The 23,135-nt window shown below is 45.7% G+C and overlaps 2 protein-coding genes across 2 annotated transcripts in view; both read right to left on the reverse strand.

Annotated features, from left to right (window-relative positions):
• Positions 1–3,272, reverse strand: part of LOC139249445 (zinc finger protein 432-like) — a 60,173-nt gene extending 56,901 nt beyond the window's left edge. Inside the window, exon 1 of the mRNA XM_070872411.1 lies at positions 3,104–3,272. The gene's annotated coding sequence lies outside the window, so the exon portion shown is untranslated. The remainder of the gene's footprint in view (positions 1–3,103) is intronic.
• LOC139249446 (zinc finger protein 154-like) overlaps positions 1–23,135 on the reverse strand; it is a 293,366-nt gene that overhangs the window by 68,494 nt on the left and 201,737 nt on the right. The gene's annotated exons all lie outside the window — the stretch shown is intronic.

Raw genomic sequence — 23,135 nt, forward strand, 5'->3', positions numbered from 1 at the left:
GGATAGCTTGGCTTAATCACGCGAAGCAAATGTGCACCTGATCAAGTCATGGCCATAAACCCTTGTTTATCAGTGATGGTCACACAAGCTACTTTGTCCACTACTTTCTCACGGGAAACCAAGTCTGTATTTTCTTATTTTCTTATTGATTCCAAGAACCATTTTATTGACCCTTTCATGATTCTTCCACATACATTCACAGAACCAGTGAGTGTAGACCTGAACCCAGACAGAATGGTGGTGAAAACTGGGAGTGGAGGAGAAACAGTCTAGAAATGTGTGTTGATTTGGATTTCAGCACAGCAGGAGGGACAATGTTTGGGACAGGGATTTACAGTTTTGGAAGAGCAAGAGTGGAAAGAATGTTCCATGGAAACTAGATGTGTCTATTCTGAATTTCTGTCTTGTACTGACAGTGATGAGTTTTGTTATCTCCTTTTACAGCGTGTTAGAAGGGGAGATTTTCAGACAGGAAACACAAACCAAACATCACGTCAAGATCTGACGGAGTCAATCGATTCATCAGGACCTGAATATCATCGGCTTCTGAAAGTGGAAGGAGAAATGTTTGCTTGTTCTGTCTGTGGGAAAAGATATCAAACATCAGTGTGATTGGAAAGGCACCGAGACACAAACACACCCTAGTGAGAGTTTTCCAGTGCACTGCCTGTGGAAAGTGCTTTATCCAGTTACACAACCTGAAAAATCATCGCACCATTCACAACTGATTGCCCAACCATGGAGAGTCACAAGGATACCCGCACCATGGAAATGTGGGGACTGTGGGAAGGTATTCAGAAAACCGTGAGAGCTGGAAATTCATCGACGCAGTCACACTGGGGAGAGGCCGTTCATCTGCCCCGTGTGGGGGAAGGGATTCACTGGGTCTTCCCAACTTGTAACTCACCAGAGAGTTCACACTGGGGAGAGACCGTTCACCTGCTCGGAGTGTGGGAAGGGATTCACTCGGTAATCCGACCTGCTGACACACCAGCGAGTTCACAAGTGACTGCAGGGGTTGGAATCTGTTGTTATTGCTGCTGTTAATCACATCCCGACTGAACCACGTTCATTCTGACAGTTGGGGTTTGTTTCTGCTGATGTTAATAACCCTACAACTGGGCTGGACTTTAATATTCTGGATATATTGCTGATTGTGCTCTTGGGGCTGCAGTGTCCATTTAAGAAACGCTGTATGTTATATTTCCCCTTAATTCAGCGACTCTCAACAGAAATTTAGTTTGCAATAAAATTATGAACTTTTACTTTAATCCTAAGTTGATCTTTGATACAAAATCTACAATAGTATGAAAGTTTCCACAGAAGAACATCTCCAATTAGAAAGAGCTGGCTGACAATTCTTACTGACTTGCACATTACACACAGTGGCCCCTCCATTATCCACAAGAAGGGGAATGGGAATTGGTGGGGAATCAGTGTCCCCAAATGTTGCCCCTCCCGTCTGGTGTAGCAATCTCCTCGGCACAGGAATGGAGACAAGTCCAGACCAAAATGTGCGCAGTACTCCAGCTGTGGTCTTACCAACGCCCTGTACAGGTGTAGCAGGACTTCCCTACTTTTATACTCCATCCCCCTTGCAATAAAGGCCAGCATTCCATTTGCCTTCCTGATTGTTTGCTGTACTTGCATGCTAACTTTTTGCATTTCATGTATAAGAACGCCCAGATCTCTTTGTATTACAGCATTTTGTAATCGTCCTCATTTAAATAATAATTTTTTACATTTTTCCTACAAAAGGGGATAACCTGACATTTTACCACATTATAGTCCATCTGCCAGATTTTTGCCCACTCACTGAGCCTATCCAAATCCCTTTGTAGATTATTCGCGTCCTCCTCACAACTTGCTTTCCACCTATCTTTGTATCAGCAGCAAATCTGGCTGCATTACACTCAGTCCCTTCATCCAAGTCATTAATATAAATTATAAATAGTTGAAGCCCCTGCACTGATCCCTGCAGCACACTAGTTACAGTTTGCCAACCTGAAAATGACCCATTTATCCTAACTCTCTGTTTTCTGTTAGTTAACCAAACCTCTATCCATGCTAATATATTACCCCCAAGCCCGTGAGCTCTTAGCTTGTGCAGTAACCTTTTGTGTGGCACCTTATCGAATGCTCTCTGGAAATCCAAATGTATGACATCAACTGGTTCTCCTTTATCCACTCTGCTCGTTACATCCTCAAACAACTCCAGCAACTTTGTCAAACATGATTTCCCTTTCATAAAACCATGGTGACTCTGCTTGACTGCAATATGATTTTCTAAATGTCCTGCTACTACTTCCTTAATGATGGGCTCCAGTATTTTCCCAATGACATGGTAGGCTAACTGGTCTATAGTTTCCTGCTTTCTGTCTCCGTCTCTTGAATAGGAATGTAACATTTGCGGTTTTCCAGTCCGCTAGGACCTCTCCAGAATTCAGGGAATTTTGGTAGATTACAACCAATGCACCCACTATCTCTGCAGCCACTTCTTTTAAGACCCTAGGATGCGTGCCATCAGGTCCAGGGGACTTGTCCACCTTTAGTCCCATTTGTTTGCTTAGTACTTTATCTCTAGTGATAGTGACTGTTTTATGTCCCCCCTCCCCCCACCCCTCACCACCACAATAGCTCCTTGATTATCAACTGTTGGGATGTTTTTAGTGTCCTCTAACGTGAAGACCAACACAAAATATTTGTTCAAAATCTCTGCCATTTCCGTGTTTCCCAATATTAATTCTCCAGTCTCATCCTCTAAAGGACCAATGTTTACTTTAGCTACTCGGTTCCTTTTTATATACCTGTAGAAGCTCTTACTGATATTTCTTGCTAGTTTCCTCTCAACTGCTATCTTCCCCGTCATCATTTTTTTTAGTCGTCCTTTGCTGGTTTCTAACAATTTCCCAATCCTCTGGCCTTCCGCTGTCCTTCACAACATTGTTTGCCTTTTTTTCAATTTGATACCATCCTTTACTTCCTTAGTTAGCCAGGGATGGTTCAGCCTTCTCGAAGCATCTTTATTTCTCACGAATAAATCTTTGCTGAGAGTTATGAAATATATCCTTAAATGTTTGCCACTGCGTTTCTACAGTCTTACCCTTTAACATACTTTCCCAGTCCACGTGGTGTCAGTGACGCTGGTGTGCCGACAGGGTGGATGAGCGAGTGAATCCCTTCCCACACTCTGAGCAGAACGACCTCCCCCCGGAGTGACTGTAGTGATGAGTTTCCAACAGAGATGGGTAATTGAATCCCTTCCCACAGTCCCCACATTTCCACGTTTTCTCCATGGTGCGGGGTGTCTGTGTGTCTCTCCAGGTTGGACGATCAGTTGAAGCCTGGTCCCCACAGAACTGCGCGGCCCTCCACTCACAAACTGATTGCGCTGTAACTGCCCGCTCTACACTCTGGTGAGAATGATTCCTGAGATTAAAAATCAGGCGGGATGCAGAAGCTGCAGAAACCTGTCATATATTTGGCTGTTTAGTTTTTATTGCGTTGTGGTGAGCATTGGGTTGCAGTGGAGTAATGATACTCTATGCCAGTCCTTAAAGCTGTAGTCACAGAACCATCACTGGGCCTTTGTTGGAATATGTGCAGTGACTTGTGCTTTCCGCAGGCTCAGGCATTTTGGTTCAGGGGAAGTGGGGCCATAATCGGGGAGCAGGGAGTAACAATATGCAATCTACAGTTTCATTGTCATTTATTGAACATACTGACCAATCATTTTGTGTTCCCATGAAGGTAAGAATTGACAAAGAAGGAAAACTGCAAGTGAAGTGAGAGAGGGAACGGCAAACCCGGGAAAGAGGCACAGACAGAACCTATGAGAAGACTGAAATCACCCAAACACAGAACCACGATGAAAGGACGAGGTGAGATCACTTTGTGTTATTGAGAGAGGAAGGTGTGCTCGCTGCAGGCGTGAGCGACACCGCCAGGTTGCTGCAAATCTGTTGCACCCCATCTTGTGGCCAGACGCAGGATAAAGAAAATATATTTCAGCATCATTATTGTATTAACTAATTCAAGCCCTAAATAGGAGATACAGCAGGTTTCGGAGATGGCAGCAGGAGGTGGAAGAGTAACATCGATAGACTGAATGAGTGCGCAGATGACTTTCAATATGAGGAAATGTGAGGGCAGCCACGGTGGATTGGGGAAAGCCAAAATAGAACATTTTCTTCAAAGCGAGAGACTAGTATAGGAGCACAGCGATTGAGAATCAATATACATAAATCAATCAGGGTTAGTGGACAGGTAGAAACAGTAATGAATAATCCAGAATGCCAATTGGCCTTCCTGTCAAGGGGATCGATACACATCTGTAAGCTGAACAGAAAGATAGTCACTGTTATATATCTGAAGCCGCGGCTCTTTCTCGGGTTACTACGTTTGCTTTATGCAAGGCCAACGACGGGGAGGATGTGAACTTTCAGTACCATAAAGCCGTGCTCAGACCCCATCAGGAGCACTGCGTTCAGTTCTGGGCACCGCCCCTCAGGAAGGATAGATTGGCCTTCGAGGGGTACCGTGCAGATTTAACAGAATTATACCAGGTCTGAAAGAGATCAATTACGAGGACACGTTGCACAAACTTGGGTTGTATTCCCTCGAGTTCAGAAAAAAACAGGGAGGAAATTAGCAAGCAGTTTCTTACACAAAGTGGACTGCAAATCTGGAACTCTCGCACGAAAGCGAGTGGTGTTGGGAAAGGTGAAATGTGCAAAACCGAGATCGATAAGGTGCCACGCAAAATGTGGCTATGAAAAACAAGGGGTCACGGGGTTGGGTGAATATATTACAATGGATAGAGTATTGAATATTGGACAGGAATCAGAGAGTCATTTTCAGGTTGGCAGGCTGTAGGTAGTGGGGTGCTGCAAGGATCAATGCTTGGGTCTCAGCTATTTACAATTTATATTAACGACTTACGTGAAGGAATCAAAACTAATGCATCGACGTTTGCTCACATTACAAAGCTGGGTGGAGGAGTAAGCCGTTACGAGGCCACAGAGAGTATACATAGGTCAGGTGAGTCGGCAACACGGTGGCAAATGGAATATAAAGTGGGAAATGTGAAGTTATTGAATTTTATAGGAAGAATAGAAAAACAAGTAAATTTTTCAATGTTGAGAAACTATTAATTGTTGGTGTTCAGCGAAATTTAGGTGCCCTCTACAGGAAATACAGAGATTTAGCATACAAGTAGAGTAAGTAATTTGGATGGCAAATGGCATATTGGCCTTCAGTTGAAACTGGTTAGAGTACAAGAGTGAGTAAATCTTGCTGCAATTGTCATCGCCTTTTGTGAGACATCAACTAGAGGACTATGTGCAGCTTGTATTTATATAACTCATTTCACGACCACAGGACGTTCCAACGCGCTTTGCAGCCAAATATTTTGATGCTCTGTCACTGTTGTAATGTGCGAAATACGGCAGCCAAATTGTGCATAGCAAACTCCCACAAACTGCATTGTGATCATGACCAAATATTCCGTTTTATTGATGTTTCTGGAAGGGTGCTAGGAAGGTCCACTAGATAGATTCTTGTGATGAGAGGGCTTTACTGTGACGTGAGATTGAGTACATTGCTGTTGAGAAGAATGAGAGATGATCATATTGAAACATGCAAGATTTTGAGCGGATTGACAGGGAAGATGCTGAAAGGATGTTTCCCCTGGCTGGAATGCCTAGAATAAGAGGATATAGTTTCCGGAAATGGGGTCGACTAATTAAGACAGAGATGCGGAGAAATTACTACACTCAGAGAATTGGGAAACTTGGGACTCCACTGCCCCCGAGGGCTGTGAATGCTGAATCATGGCTGAAAGCGATATTTTTGGAACTTAGGATAATCTAGGAATGTAGGGATCGGGCAGGAAAGTTGAATTGATCTGATTGAATGGCGGAGCAGGCTCGAGGGACATGAGCTACTCCTGCTGCTAAATCTTAAGTTATTAAGATGTTAAGATCGATTTTTTTTAGGAAAAAGTATTGGGGGACGGGTGGCTAAAGCGGGTAAATGGATTTGAGATACAGATCAGTCATGATACAATTGAATGCAATCATGGGCTCTTGGATCTGAATGACTCAGCCTGTCGCTTTGATCCTATAATCGAGCAGCGAGGTCAGGATGTCCAGTCCGGCAGCGAGGTCGAGAGGTCCAGTCCGGCAGCGAGGTCTTGAGGTCCAGTCCGGCGGCGATATCGGGAGGTCCAGTCCGGCAGCGAGGTCGGGAGATCCAATCCGGCAGCGAGGTCGGGTGGTTCAGTCCGGCAACGAAGTCGGGAGGTCCAGTCCGGCAGCGAGGTCGGGACGTCCAGTCCAGTAGCGAGGTCGGGACGTCCAGTCCAGTAGCGAGGTCGGGATGTCCAGTCCAGCAGCGAGGTCGGGATGTCCAGTCCGGAGCGAGGTCGGGAGGTCCAGTCAGGCAGCGAGGTCGGGAGGTCCAATCCGGCAGCGAGGTCGGGAGGTACACTCCGGCAGCGGGGTGGGGAGGTACATTCCGGCAGCGGGGTGGGGAGGTCCAGTCCTCCAGTGAGGTCGGGAGGTACATTCCGGCAGCGGGGTGGGGAGGTCCAGTCCTGCACGAAGTCGGGAGCTCGAGTCCAGCAGCGAGGTCGGAAGCTCGAGCCCAGCAGCGCAGTCGGCAGGTCCAATCCGGCAGCGAGGTCGGGAGGTTTAATCCGGCACCGAGGTCGGGAGGCCCAGTCCGGCAGCGAGGTCGGGAGGTCCAGTCCGATCGCGGTCAGGAAGCCAATTCCAGCAGCGAAGTTCGGAGGTCGAGCCCAGCAGCGTGGTCTGGACCCGAGGCCAAAGCACCAGCGGTTGGAGAGAGACCGGGAAAAAGTGCAGCAGATCCTGCGATTGGAGAGTAGGGTATTGGAATTGGGCCCGTGGAGGCGGGGTACAATGCCAGTACCATATTATCCGACTGACAAGATGCTCCAAGCTCAATATGCTGTTCTGCACTTAATTCCATGAGAACCAGGGAGGGAGGACCTGAAGGGAACGTGTTAATGGGAACATGAGTGTGTTCGAGGCCCATGCAGCAGAGCTTGGTTTCCTATCGTCTTGGGTAACCTTGCCATTGGAGGAAAACCTTGCTCTGTCAAGTTCGTGTGCTAGCTAATGTGCAACTGCACCCGCCGGTAAAATAATTCATGGACGGGCAACTATCGAAGAAGAAGATGTTACTGCAGTAGCAGCAATTGGTCATTAGATGGCACGCAATGCCGTCGCACAACGTGCATCTTCTTGGCCCTCACACACCAGTAATCAGACATCGCAAATTGAGCTGTGGCGACAGTACGACACTTCACCCGTTCTGCTAGACAGCCAGCTAGTTTGCTTTAGCTTCTATTTGAAAGGAGTAAGTTAAAACTGCCGGCTGGGACGATTAAGATATTCACCAGGATTCACTTCCGCTTTATTTTAATTGCTGAGCTACTTGCTCCATTTGAAATAGAAATTTAAACCCTTCCAAACTAGCGCAGGTACCACACAGTGGGACTTTTTGGGTCTTAGTTCAGTTAATATGAAAGCTAAGAGCCAGGTTAGTGAAACCTGGTACACATTAACGTGTTCCAATGATCTCATCAATGAGCGGCATGTTTAAGTGGATTCCACACACCTGATCCTGGCTAGTAGACTCACTATGACTCATTTGATTGGTTTCCTGGTGCTTAACATTCAAATTTTAGATAACGTGTTAAACTATTTAGTTAGCCAATACAGCACACAGGCAAATTTCCACCAAATGTCGAAGAGAATTACTTTAAAGCATAATCTTGCACCGTCGGCTTAACTTCAGAGGTTCTGCCAAGTTACACTTGCAGAGCGGGAGCTGCTCCGAGAAAATTGCAATATCGCTAGGCTGTTGAGTTAAATGTTCCCCTTGTGTGTCTCGCTGTCAGATTTTGTCTCATAACTCTCGTATGAAGCGCCTTGGGCCGGTTAAGTAGGTTAAAGGCGCTATAGAAATGCAAGATATTGCTGCAAAATGTATATTACGGTTAAAATGAACGTGTGCCCCCGCCGTTAAACCAGGGGACAGGGGGCATCATGCAGCATTGGACCATGAAAAGTGACGAGTGTTTTTTTTAGACATTTAGTCCGTCTGCTCATTTTAAGGATGTGTCGCTCGAAATTACCGGTTGCGATATTACTGCATAGAAACATAGAAACTTAGAAACATAGAAAATAGGTGCAGGAGTAGGCCATTCGACTCTTCGAGCCTGCACCACCATACAATAAGATCAAGGCTGATCATGCACTTCAGTTCCCCATTCCGGCTTTCTCTCCATATCCCTTGATCCCTTTAGTCATAGGAGCCATATCTAACTATCGTTTGAATACATCTAGTGAACTGGACTCAACAACTTTCTGTGGCACAGAATTCCACAGGTTCACGATTCAGCAACACTTTAGCGTGAAATGCATTGAATTTTTTTGCAATTCTTTTATGCCGCCACACACTGCTCCCTCCAATGGCCCCAGCCTGCTGATGGTCTTGCAGGACAGGAGCGCGCCGATTTCCGGGACGGCCGCCGCATGCTGTTCCCTCCAACCACCCCGGCTGCTGATGGTCTTGCAGGAGGGCGACGGCTACCAGGTCAGTGATTGCAGTGGGGCAGGCACAGCAGGAGAGGCAAAGGAGTTACAACAGTGCAGAGGGAAGTGAAGGGGTCCAGGAGAGGCATGAACCTCGGCCCCGAAAGAGGCGATGGCGCAGAGGCAGCACGGGCCAGCACGCACTGGGATATGTGTGCGCTCGCTCTGTGTAGCAGAGCTTGGTCTCCAGTTAGAATTAGGTAACCGTTCCCACATGACCAAGACCTAGCTCTGTCAAGCCCGTGTGGTGGCTGTTGTGCAACGGTCACCACACGTTAAACAAATCCAAGTACAGGCATCTTCCACCCTTCATGATGCAGTTCGGGATCTGGAAAATTAGGTCCTTCATTGAAAGAACTGTGAACTCATCCCTTTTTTGCGGAGAATTAAGTCATCGTCGTTTCAAGAGACTGCCTATGATAATGATGATGATTGTTTCAATGGAGGCACAGGCGGTTTCTGTTGAGTATCTGTAAAGCGTGCACTCCCATGTTCCACCACCAGGGAGCTCATGCCCTGAAGTCTGAAGGGATCCCAGCATCCCTTGGGAGCACTGTATATAAGACGGCCCCGAATGCCTGTTCCTCACTCTGGAGTGTCTTATTAAAGACTGAGGTCACTGTTACTTTAACCTCCCTGTGTGCAGCCTCACCTGTGTTAGGAACACAATAACTGGCGACGAGAATACAAATCCAACGCAAAGATGCAGCAAACTGTGGGCATCCTGGAGAAGTTATCGCAGGGTGAGGACTAGGAAGCCTATATCGAACAGCTAGACCAGTACTTTGTAGCCAACGAGCTGGATGGAGAACGAAGCACTGCAAAAAGGAGAGCGGTCCTCCTACCGGTCTGCAGGACACCGACCTGCAGCCTCATGAAGAATCTCCTGGCTCTGGTGAAACCCACAGATAAGTCATATGAGGAGCTGTGTACACTGGTTTGGGAGCATCTTAAACCGAAGGAGAGAGTGCTGATGGCGAGGTATCGGTTCTACACGTGTAAGCGATCTGAATGTCAGGAAGTAGCGAGCTACGTCGCCGAGCTAAGGCGATTGCAGAACAATGTGAGTTTGAAGGCTACCTGGAGCAAATGCTCAGAGACATTTTTATACCGGGCACTGGCCACGAGACCATCCTACGAAAACCTTTGACTGAAGAGACACCGACCCTCAGTAAGGCCATTGCGATAGCACAGGTGTTTATATCCACCAGTGATAATAGCAAACAAATCTCTCAGCACGTAAGTGCTAGCAAGGTTCATAAATTAACTGGAACTGTGTTTGCGAGCAGAAATGTACAGGGCAGAACCCACGAATCTGCAACTGCCAGCAGGCTTCAGGTGACCCAGATGACTCAGAGTCCCCAACAAAGGATGAATGCAAGGCAATTCACACCTTGTTGGCGTTGTTGAGGCTTCCATTCCGCCTATTCATGCCGCTTCAAAGGTTATGTTTGCAAGACCGGTGGAACAATGGGGCACTTCCAACGAGCTTTCAAACGTGCTGCACGCTCTGCAAAACCTGCTAACCACCACGTGGCAGAGGACGATCGGTCCATGGTGGATCAAAGCAATTTCGAGCCTCAGGTAGAGGAGGCAGATGCTGAAGTACACGGGGTGCAGACTTTTTCGATGAAATGTCCACCTATAATGCGAAACGTAAAGTTGAATTGCTTACCCATAGCCATGGAACTGGACACTGGCGCTAGCCAATCCATCATGAGTAAAAAGATGATTGAGAGATTGTCGTGCAACAAGGCATTCAGACCAGCCGTGAGTCCCATCCACACGAAACTGAGAACGTACACCAAAGAGCTTATCACTGTCCTGGGCAGCAGCATGGTCAAGATCACCTACGAGGGCGAACTTGACCATGGTCACCCACGAACTGCCACTCCGGCTTGTCCCGGGCGATGGCCCCACACTTCTTGGAAGGAGTTGGCTGGGCAAATTCGACCGCAACTGGGATGTCTTCCGAGCGCTATCACATGTTGATGAGGTCTCAGGTACCCAGTTTCTGAATACATTTCCTTCCCTTTTTGAGCCAGGCATTGGAAACTTTTCTGGGGCGAAGGTGCGGATGCACTTGGTCCCAGACGCACGACCTATTCACCACAAGGCACGAGCGGTACCTCACATGATTAGCGAGAGAGTGGAAATCGAGCTGGACAGGCTGCAACACGAGGGCATCGTCTCTCCAGTGGAATTCAGCGAGTGGGCCAGCCCGATTGTTCCAGTACTCAAAAGTGATGGCACGGTCAGGATTTGCGGCGATTATAATGTAACTATTAATTGTTTATCTCTGCAGGACCAATACCCACTACCGAAGGCAAATCAACAATTTGCGATGCTGGCAGGAGGCAAGACGTTCACAAAGCTTGAACTGACTTCGGCCGACATGGCGCAGAAGCTGGAGGAGTCTTCGAAGGGCCTCACCTGCATTAACACACACAAGGGACTGTTCATCTACAACTGATGCCCGTTTGGAATTCGGTCGGCTGTAGCGATCTTTCAGAGAAACATGGATAGCCTACTCAAGTTGGTCACATACACGGTGGTCTTTCAGGACGACAGATTGGTCAGAGGACGGGACACCGCCGAGCACCTACAAAACCTGGAGGAGTTCCTCCAGCGACTGGATCACGTAGGGCTGTGGCTGAAGAGGTCGAAATGCGTCTTCATGGCAAAAGAAGTGGAGTTTTTGTGGAGAAAGATCACGGCGGACGGCAGTCGGCCGACAGACGCCAAAACAGAGGCTATCAGGAAAGCGCCCAGGCCGCAGAACATCACGGAGATGGGGTCGTTCCTGGGACTCCTCAACTATTTTGGTAACTTCCTAGAGGGGCCCCTACCTGTGTTATTGCGCAAAGGTGAGAACTGGGTATGGGGAAAAAAACCAAGTAATTGCTTTTGAGAAAGGCAGAAACATTTTATGTACAACAAGCTGCTTGTATTCTATAACCCACGTAAAAGACTTGTGCTAACATGTGACACGTCGTCGTATAGAGTCGGGTGTGTATTACAACAAGCTAATGTTGTGGGGAACTTGCAACCTGTCGCCTATGCTTCCAGGAGCATGTCTAAGGCCGTGAAGGCCTACAGCATAGAAACATAGAAGATAGGTGCAGCATTAGGCCATTCGGCCCTTCGAGCCTGCACCACCATTCAATAAGATCATGGCTGATCATTCCTTCAGTACCCCTTTTCTGCTTTCTCTCCATACCCCTTGATCCCTTTAGGCGTAAGGGCAATATCTCACTCCCTCTTGAATATATCCAATGAACTGGCATCAATAACTCTCTGCGGCACGGAATTCCACAGGTTAACAACTCTCTGACTGATGAAGTTTCTCCTCATCTCAGTCCTAAATGGCCTACCCCTTATCCTAAGGCTGTGTCCCCTGGTTCTGGACGTCCCCAACATCAGGAACATTCTTCCCGCATCTAACCTGTCCCGTCGCGTCAGTATTGTTATATGTTTCTGTGAGATCCCCTCTTATTCTTCTAAACTCCAGTGTATAAAGGCACTGTTGATCCTGTCTCTCCTCATATGTCAGTCCAGCCATCCCTCGAATCAGTCTGGTGAACGTTCGCTGCACTCCCTCAATAGCAAGAACATCCTTCCTCAGAATAGGAGAACAAAACTGTACACAATATTGCAGGTGAGGCCTCACCAAGATCCGATACAATTGCAGGAAGACCTCCCTGCTCTTATACCCAAATCCCATCGATATGAAGGCCAACATGCCATTTGCCTTCTTCAGCACCTGCTGTACCTGCATGCCAACTTCCAATGACTGATGAACCATGACACCCAGGTTTCGTTGCACCTCCCCTTTTCGTAATCTGCCGCCATTCAGAAAATATTCTGTCTTTGTGTTTTTGCAACCAAAGTGGACAACCTCACATTTATTCACATTATACTGCATCTGCCATGCATTTGCCCACTCACCTAACCTGTCCAAAGCACCCTGCAGCCTCTTAGCATCCTCCTCACAGCTCACACTGCCACCCAGTTTAGTGTCATCTGCAAATTTGGAGATATTATACTCAATTCCTTCATCCAAATCATTGATGGATATTGTAAAGACCTGGGGTCCCAGCACTGAGACCTGCAGCACCCCACTAGTCTCTGCCTCCCATTGGCAAAAGGACCAGTTTATCCCGACTCTCTGCTTCCTGTCAGCGAACCAATTCTCTATCCACGCCAGTACATTACCCCCAATACAATATGCTTTGATTTTTCACAACAATCTCTTATGTGGGACCTTGTCAAATGCCGTTTGAAAGTCTAAATACACGACATCCACTGGTTCTCCCTTGTCCTCTCTACATGTTAGATCCTTTAAAAATTCCAGAAGATTTGTCAAGCATGATTTCCCTTTCATAAATCCATGCTGACTTGGACCGATCCTATCACTGCTTTCCAAATGCTCTGCTATTTCATCCTTAATAATTGATTCCAACATTTTCCCCACTTCTGATATCAGGCTAACAGATCTATAATTACAGGTTTCTCGCTCCCTCCTTTTTAAAAAAGTGGTGTTACATTACCTACCCTCCAGTCCATAAGAACTGATCCAGAGTCGATAGACTGTTGGAAAATGATCACCAATGCATCCACTATTTCTAGGGCCACTTCCTTTAGTACTCTGGGTTGAAGACAATCAGGCCCCGGGGGTTTATCGACCTTCAATCCCATAAATTTCCACAACATAATTTCCCGCCTAATAAGGATATCCTTCAGTTCCTCCTTCTCACTAAACCTTCGGTCCCCTTGTACATCTGGAAGGTTAGTTGTGTATTCCTTCTTGAAGGCAGAACCAAAGTATGTGTTCAATTCGTCTGCCATTTCTTTGTTCCCCATTATAAATTCACCTGAGTCCGACTGCAAGGGCCTACGTTTGTCTTCACTAATCTTTTTCGCTTCACATATCTATAGTAATTTTTGCAGTCAAATTTTATGTTCCCAGCAAGCTTCCTCTCGTACTCTATTTTCACCCTCCTAATTAAACCTTTGTGTTCCTCTGCTGAATTCTCAATTTCACCCAGTCCTCAGGGTTGCTGCTTTTTCTGGCCAATTTATATGCATCTTCTTTGGATTTAATACTATCCTTAATTTCCATTGTTAACCACGATTGAGCCATCTTTCCTGTCTTATTTTTACTCCAGACAGGGATGTACAATTGTTGAAGTTCATCCATGTGATCTATAATGTTTGCCATTGCCTATCCACCGTCCACCCTTTAAGTATCATTTGCGAGTCTATTCTCGCCAATTCACGCCTCATGCCATCGAAGTTAGATTTCCTTAAGTTCAGGAACGTAGTTTCTGAATTAACTGTGTCACTCTCCATCTTAATAAAGAATTCTACCATATTATCGTCACTCTTCCCCAAGGGGCCTCGCACAACAAGATTGCTAATTAGTCCCTGCTCATTACACATCACCCAGTCTAGGATTGCCAAGCTCTCCAGTTGGTTCCTCGAAATATTGGTCAAGAAAATCATCCCAAATACACTCCAGGAAATCCTCCTCCACCACATTGCTCCCAGTTTGGTGAGCCCTATCTGTCTGTAATTTAAAGTCGCCCATGATAACTGCTGTACCTTTATTGCACCTTATTGCTTGTTTGATGCTGTCCCCAACCTCACTACTACTGTTTAGTGGCCTGTACACAACTCCCACAAGCGTTTTCTGCCCTTCATTGTTCTGTAGCTCCACCCATACCGATTCCAAATCATCCAAGCCAATGTCCTTCCTTACTATTGCATTAATTTCCTCTTTAACAGCAAAGTCACACCACCTCCTTTTCCTTTCTGTCTATCCTTGCTAAGTGTTGAATACCCCTGGATGTTGAGTTCCCAGCCTTGGTCACGTTGGAGCCATGTCTCTGTGATGCCAATTACATTATATCCATTAACTCCTATCTGCGCAGTTAATTCTTCCACCTTATTCCGAATACTCCTCGCATTGAGGCACAGATTCTTCAGACTTTTCTTTTTAACACACTTTGCTCCTTTTAGAATTTTGCTGTAATGTGGCACTATTTGTTTTTTGCTTTGGGTTTCTCTGCCCTCCACATTTACTATTATCCTTTCTTACTTTTGCCTCTGTCTTCCTTTTATTTCCTCTGCCTCCCTGCATAAGTTCCCATCCCCCTGCCATATTAGTTTAACTCCTCCCCAACAGCAGTATCAAACACTCCCCTGAGGACATTGCCTCCGGCCCTGCCCAGGTGCAGACCATCCGGTTTGTACTGGTCCCACCTCCCCCAGAACTGGTTCCAATGCCCCAGGAATTTGAATCCCTCCCTTCAGCACCACTCCTCATTCCACGTATTCATCTGAGCTAACCTGTGATTCCTACTCTGACTAGCACGTGGCATTGGTAGCAATCCTGAGATTACTACTTTTGAGGTACTACTTTTTAATTTAGCTCCTAGCTCCCTAAATTCGTTTCGTAGGATCTCATCCCGTGTTTTACCAATATCGTTGGTACCTATATGCACCACGACAACTGGCTGTTCACTCTCTCTTTTCACAATATCCTGCACCCGCTCTGAGACATCCGTAACCCTTGCACCAGGGAGGCAACATATCATCCTGGAGTCTCAGTTATAGCCGCAGAAACGCCTATCTATTCCTCTTACAATTGAATCCCCATCACTATCGCTCTCGCAATTTTTTCCTGCCCTCCTGTACAGCAGAGCCACCCACAGTGCCATGAACTTGGCTGCTGCTGCCTTCCCCTGATGAGTCATCCCCCTCAAAAGTACCCAAAGTGGTGTATCTGTTTTGCAGGGGGATGATCACAGGGTCCACCTGCACTACCTTCCTTTCACTCCTCTTTCTTTTGGTCACCCGTTCCCTCTCTGGCTGTGTTCCCTTTACCTGCGGTGTGACCATTTCGCTAAACGTGCTATTCACGTCATTCTCACCATCGTGGATGCTCCAGAGTTCATCCACCCGCAGCTCCAGTGCCGCAATGCAGACTGTCAGGATCTCCAGGCGGATGCACTTCTCGCACACGGAATCGGCAGGGAAACCGGAAGCGTCCCTGTGTTCCCACATAGTACAGGAGGATCATAACACGTGTTCGAGCTCTCCAGCCATGAATTAACCCTTGGATTAACGTAATTGGGCAACAACAATGCTAAAAGTTTACTTACTGATAAAGAAAGAAAAAAACTACTTACCAATCAGCAGCCAATCGCTTACTCCCTTGGCTGTGACGTCAACTTTCGATTTCTTTCTCCTTTTTTGCCTTCTCCCTGTAGCTGCACCGGCTGGCCTCAATGACGCACCAAGAACTCCCGAGCCTCTCTGACTCACCACGAACTCCCGATCCTCAGCGACGTGCTCGGCCTTTTTATAGGCCTTTCCGACGCACCTCCCGAGCCTGTCCGAATCACCACGAACTCCCTCATGTTATGTGTGAAAAAAGGCATTACATGCAACTTGATGCCATGCTGATTTGATTGATCACTCCTTCGAGGACTGGCTGACAATAGAAGAATCTGCTGTGGGATTTTGCTATTCCACATCTGAAAGAAGTCAAAATACACATGTTGTAAAACATAGCGATTTCAGCCAGGGCTTGCGTGTGGGCTGTGTGGCATGATGACCTCCTTCGCCTTTATTTTCAGATTCAAATCAAATCAAGACATGACTGACAGAATTTGTTCATTTTTACATGTATATTTTGATATATAATGTATACATTCCTGCTTTTAACTTTCACAGTAAATGTGCATTTTCTATACTACCTGTACTGGACTCTATTGCTTTGGATGTCTTTCACAGCACAAGCAGCTGCTGTCGGATCGTGATTTGCACATCTGAACAACAGCAGAAATATACACGCCACTTTATAAGCTCGCTATTGCAGACCAATTATTCCCTCGTGGCTCGTCTTCCACTATGGGTTACTGTATGTGTAGATATTTACTGCGTGCTCCCTCGGTTTCCAATGCTACCCATCCAGACACACAAGCTAAGTTCAATCAAAAAATATACAGGTTATTAATTATTATATATTTACGAAAAACGAATCCAATTAAATGTTTTAACATATAATTTAAATGTATTTCTTTTTAAAAACGTTTAAATAAAAACATTTTTATTGGCTTTTTTCTGGGTTGGTTGTATTTCCCACCCCGCTTCCTTCCTGTCTACCCCTGGAGCTTCAAGAACCGTCTCTGCCCCGCATGATCCTGAGCTCCACGCCCAATCACGCACTGCACAATTACCTTCAGTGATGACAGAAATCTCACTTCATTCCTTTAAAAGGAATGTGCTGTCAGTCCAGGATCATCCTGCATCTGTGTAAAAGGGATTTGCTTTCAGTCCCGAATCATTCTGTGCCTGTTTAGGAGGGATGGTTGTCAGTTCCGGTTCATATTCTCTCTCTTTTAGGCGGGTTTTCTCATCGCACTGGATCATTATGTGTATTTTTAAAAGGAATACGATTTCAGCTGTGATGATCGAATTGTTAAGGTGCTGTGTTCCAAGTTACCTTGGGTTTCCCAGGTTCCGGTGCGAGTGCAGATCGGAACGCATCTGTTCAATTACTCAAAATATGCTCATCTTTCCCTAAATCCATTCCTCCAGCGATTTTTCTCCCAATATAGCCAACAACAATTACTTGCCGACGACAGCGGCCGTGTCTACTAATGAATAAATCATCGGATTACGGTTCAAACTGCGATGTTATTAGAAAATTGCAGGTTTGAGTCCAGCCGTCATCAACAAACTCGCTGTGCGAAATTTAATATAATCTTTTGTGAATCTGTCTCAAAACCAAGAATGTCGTAAAGTTACTCAGCTGAAATAATGTTTGATTAAGAAGCTGATAGCACATTTTCAACAGTGTCGATCTGGTTGCACAGGCAGGGTAAGCGGTGAACTGGACACTTGCAAATTATTTCTGTTTGGATGCAAAAGGCAGGATAGTGAATGGCTGACTTTGTCACAGAGGGCTGACGAGTTGGACAAGCGGTTAAAGGGATGGACTGTTATTTCATTGTGCTCTGTACGCGCGTGGTTCAAAGCCCATTCGTGTCGGTATTGTATTGCAGATTTTACGCTTCAGGCTATTTTGTCAATTGCACCTCAAGGCAAAATTCAACTTTTATTGACAAGGATGTTGCACGTTGGTCATGTCCTGTCTCAAGTTAATAATATATTCCTCAAAGGGAAAACATTAACAGGGCTATAGAGAGAGGGCCTAATTAGATAGCACTCTCAGAGACATAGCACTGACACGATGGGCCGAATAGCTTTCTGACTACCGTTCGAACCTGAGAGCTACACTACTCATTATCAGCGGCTCCTTGGTTCAGCGGCATGATTCTCGCTTTGTGGACCTTCAGAGTTGAAAAGCGAAAGATCCCCGACGAGCCTCGTCACCTTTTAGTCAAAGATCCGCTTCTCACAGCTGGTCGACATGAGAAAAAACAGAAATATTTCAAATTACAACGTGTGATTTTAAGCCTTGTTCCCGCAGCGTCCAAATCCCAGATTTCACAGGAGCAACATGAAATTCACCCAAATTAGTAAAGTTAAAGTTCTCAGTTGTACACGGCTCTGTGTCTCATTCGCCAACCTAAACCCGAGTTCGATTCCAGCTAAACTTGATCAGGAAATCATCCTTGCTGCACGCATGAGCTCACTTCAGTTAGGATAAACCTACAAACAGGAGCAATCTTATGTTAACGTGAAACACACCCTGCCCTGAATATGAGTGTGTCATGATTTTTCTAGCGCTGAAAAGATGCGAGAAGCTGGCTTTTGAATTAATCGCTTGGTTCCCGCATTCAAACCGTACAGGAAATCAATCCGTGGGGACAAGCTGCCTGGTCTGATTAAAAGATTTTTGCAACCAATCTTTCGATTAGGCATTTTATAGTCTTCCGTCCTCAACAGTACGTTCAACAACTCGGATCATAACCACCACTCCCATTGTCTGGGGCAGCAGATGAATCTAATGATTCTGCTGTTTCCACTAACACCTCCTCTGGACCATCCATTGTTAATTGATTACCCGATTACCACCAACTTTGCTTTTTCCCATTGTGCCATTTATTATTTAATCACTTCTGCCCTCCACTGTATCACAGACCATCCCGTTTGTCCTTTCTCGCTGCCGATTGTTTCCAGGCGCTGATGTTGTTGATATAATCTGTAATTTTTAACTTTTCACTGAAAGATCGGAATGACCATCCGACTGAACATGAAACCGGGTTTTACATCCACGGAATCTGCACGACCTGCTGAATTTTTCAGAATTATCTGTTTTTAATCATTCTGTTTCCGTATCCCTTTTCAGGTGCTGTGCTGTCCGCCCGGGATCATTCTCTGTCTGTTTAAAATGGTGTGCTATCAGTGCCGGTCATTCTGTGCCTGTTTGAAAAGGATGTGCTCACTGTCCTGGATCTCAAATTTCAAATTTCCAAAGATGCCTCTGGAGGATGCAGGAATTTTAGTTTGTTTGTGAGTTTATGTATGGTACATGTTAGAATTCTTTATTAAGATGGAGAGTGACACAGTTAATTCAGAAACTTGAGTCCTGACCTTAAGGAAAGGTAACTTCCAAGGTTTTAGGTGTGAATTGTCTACAATAGACTGGCAAATGATGCTCAAAGGGTTGACGGTAGATAGGCAATGGCAAACATTTAAGGATCACATGGATGAACTTCAGCAATTGTACATCCCTGTCTGGAGTAAAAATAAAACGGGAAAGGTGACTCAACCGCGGCTAACAAGGGAAATTACGGATCGTGTTAAATCCAAGAAAGAGGCTTATAAATTGGCCAGAAAAAGCAAAAACCCTGAGGACTGGGAGAAATTTAGAATTCAGCAGAGGAGGACAAAGTGTTTGAGTAAGAGCGGGAAAATAGAGTATGAGAAGAAGTTTGCCGGGAAAATAAAAACTGACTGTAAAAGCTTCTTTACATATGTGTAGAGAAAAAGATTAGTGAAGACAAACATAGGTCCCTGCAGTCGGATTCAGCTGAATTTATAATGTGGAACAAAGAAATGGCAGAGCAATTGGTTCTGTCTTCACGACGGAAGGCACAAATAACCTTCTGGAAGTACTAGCAGACCGAGGGTCTAGCGAGAAGAAGGAACTGAAGGAAATCCTTATTAGGCGGGAAGTTGTGTTGGGGAAATTGATAGGATTGAAGGCCGATTAATCCCGGGGCCTAATATTCTGCATCCCAGAGTATTAATGAAGTGGCCCTAGAAATACTGGATGAATTGGTGACCATTTTCCAACAGTCTATCGATTCTGGATCAGTTCCAGTGGACTGGTGGGGAGCTAATGTATAAGCACTTTTTAAAAATGGAGGGAGAGAAAGCGTGTAATTGTAGACCGGTTCACCTGACATCAGTAATGGGGAAAAAGTTGGAATCAATTATTAAGGATGAAATAGCAGCGAATTTGGAATGCAGTTTCAGGATTGGTCCAAGTCAGCATGGATCTATGAAGGGGAAATGAAGCTTGACAAATCTTGTGGAATTTTTGAGGATGTAACTCGTACAATGGACAAGGGAGAACCAGTGGATATGGTGTATTTGGATTTCAAAAGGAGTTACACAATTTCCCACAAAAGAGATTGGTGTGCAAAATAAATCACATGCTTTTGAGGGTAATATACTGATGTGGATAGAGAACTGGTTGGCAGATTGGATGCAGAGAGTCGGGATAAACGCATCCTTTTCACAATGACAGGCAGTGACTAGTGGAGTACTACAGGGCTCAGTGCTGGGACTCTAGCTCTTTACAATATACGTCAATGATTTGGATGAAGGAATTGAGTGTAATATCTCCAAGTTTGCAGATGACACTAAACTGGGTAGCGGTGTTGGCTGTGAGCGGGACGCTAGGAGGCTGCAGGTTGACTTGGACAGGTTAGATGAGTCGGCAAATGAATGGCATATGCAGTATAATGTGAATAAATGTGAAGTTATCCACTTTGGGGGCAAAAACGCGAAGACAGAATATTATCTGAATAGCAGCAGATTAGGAAAAGTGGAGGTGCAACGAAACCTGGGTGTCATGGTTAATCTGTCATTGAAAGTTGGCATACAGGTACAGCAGGTGGTGAAGAAGGCAAATGGCATGTTGGCAATCATAGTTCGGGGATTTGAGTGTAGGAGCAGGGAGTACTTATTGCACTTGTAGAGGGCCTTGGTGAGGCCTCACCTGGAATATTGTGTTCAGTTTTGGTCTCCTCATCTGAGGAAGGACGTTCTTGCTATTGAGCGAGTGCAGCGAAGGTTCACCAGACCGATTCCCGGGATGGCAGGACTGACATATGAGGATAGATTGGATCAACTGGGCCTTTATGCTTTGGAGTTTAGAAGGATGAGAGGGGATCTCGTATAAACATAAAAGATTCTGACGGGACGGGACAGGTAAGTTGCGGGTAAAAAGTTCTCGATGTTGGGGAAGTCCAGAACCAGGGGACACAGTCTTAGGATAAGTGGTAGGCCATTTAGGACTGATATGAGGAGAAACTTCTTCACACAGAGTTGTTAAGCTGTGGAATTCCCTGCCACAGAGAGTTGTTGATGCCAGTTCATTGGATATATTCAAGAGCGAGTTAGATATGGCCCTAATGTCTTAGAGGATCAAGGGGTATGGAGAGAAAGCAGGATAGGGATGCTGAGTGAATGATCAGCCATGATCTTATTGAATGGTGGTGCAGGCCTTATGGGCGGAATGGCCTATTCCTGCACCTATTTTCTATGTGTCTATGTTTCTATGTAAGAGAGATAGCGAGTGCAAATGGGCTTTGCGGTCTTACTGTACATGTCATGTCATGTGTGATAGAAGGCATTACATGCAACTTAATGCCATGCTGGTTTGAATGAACACACCTTCGACGACCGTCTGACAGAAGAAGAAACTGCTGTGGGATTTTGTAATTCCACATCTGAAAGAAGGCAAAATACACTAGTTAGAAACATAGCGATTTCAGCCAGGGCCTGCGTGTGGGCTGTATGACCTGATAACCTCCTCCCCCTTTATTTTCAAATTAAAATCAAATCAAGGCAATACAAGACAAGACTGACTGACTGATTTTGCTTATATACATATATATTTTTGTAGTTGCTTCTAAAGGTATATATATTCTAGCAGATTCTAAAGGTAAGATAAGATTACAAGTTTAAGTAAAACTATAATATTAAACAGGTATGATTCGTTTAGGTTTAAGCAGAGACAAACATGCAAGCTAGCTTAGTTAATTGGACAGCTAGTAAAAACTGATTCCCTCAACAGGTCAGTAGTGAGTCAGCCAGGAACAGCTTAAAAAGAGGGGGCTTAGTGCAGTCTTGTTCGGAGTGCAGCGGCAGGTCAGAGTGCAAAGGTAAGAGTTTGGTAATTGCGACAGTTCGGGCAAGTGTGAGCGGGAGCTGTTGCATTGTCTTGTTTTCCCCACCAGTGCTGACTCCGTGGCCTGGGAGGAAAAGAAAACAAAGTGTGACATCACAGCAAGAGGTTTGTGGACTTCGGTGCGGCCTATAAACGCCAGCTGGTACAGCTGCAGCAGGGAGGGAAGGCAAATAAGTAATAAAAAGAAATTGAAAGGTGAAGTCACAGGCAAGTGTGTAAGTGGTGGCTGGTGATTGGTGAATAGTTTTTTCTTTTTCTTTTCTTTATCAGTAAGAGACCTTTAACATTGTTGTTGCCAAATTATCTTAATCTAGGAATTAAGTCATGGCAGGTGAGCTTGGGCACGTGTTCCGCTCCTCCTGTATTTTGTGCGAAGTCAGGGACGGTTCCAGTGTCCCTGACGACTACATATGCGGGAAGCGTATCCAGCTGCAGCACTTGGCAGACTGCATTGCGGCACTGAAGCTGTAGGTGGATTCACTGGAGCATGCGAGATGCTCAGGATGTCGTGAATAGCACGTTTAGTGAGTTGGTCTTACCGCAGGTAAAGGTTACACAGCCAGATAGGGAATGGGTGACCAACAGGAAGAGCAGTGCAGGGAAGGTAGTGTAGGGGTACCCTGCAGTCTTCCCCCTGCAAAACAGATACAGCGCTTTGGGTACTGTTGAGCGGGATGACTCATCAGGGGAGGCCAGCAGCAGCCAAGTCCATGGCACAGTGGGTAGGTCTGCTGCATAGAATGGTGGGAAAAAGTGTGGGAGAGCTGTAGTGATAGGGGATTCTATTGTAAGGAGAATAGACAGACGTCATGTGTGAAAAAACGCATTACATGCAACTTGATGCCATAATGATTGATTGAACACTCCTTCGAGGACTGTCTGACAGTAGAAGAATCTGCTGTGGGATTGTGCTATTCCACATCTGAAAGAAGGCAAAATATACAAGTTAGAAATATAGCGATTTCACAATACACACGTTAGAAACGGGTTAGACTTTCCGTTCGGTGGCTAAGGTCCCAAAAAATAGTCTATGTTCCAGCGATGTGGGGCATCTCGGCTTTGCTGATCACCGGCATTAAGTACTATTTATTTTTGCGATTTTCCATACGGCC

The sequence above is a fragment of the Pristiophorus japonicus genome, unplaced genomic scaffold (assembly GCF_044704955.1).
Source record: "Pristiophorus japonicus isolate sPriJap1 unplaced genomic scaffold, sPriJap1.hap1 HAP1_SCAFFOLD_313, whole genome shotgun sequence".
NCBI classification, from domain to species: domain Eukaryota; kingdom Metazoa; phylum Chordata; class Chondrichthyes; family Pristiophoridae; genus Pristiophorus; species Pristiophorus japonicus.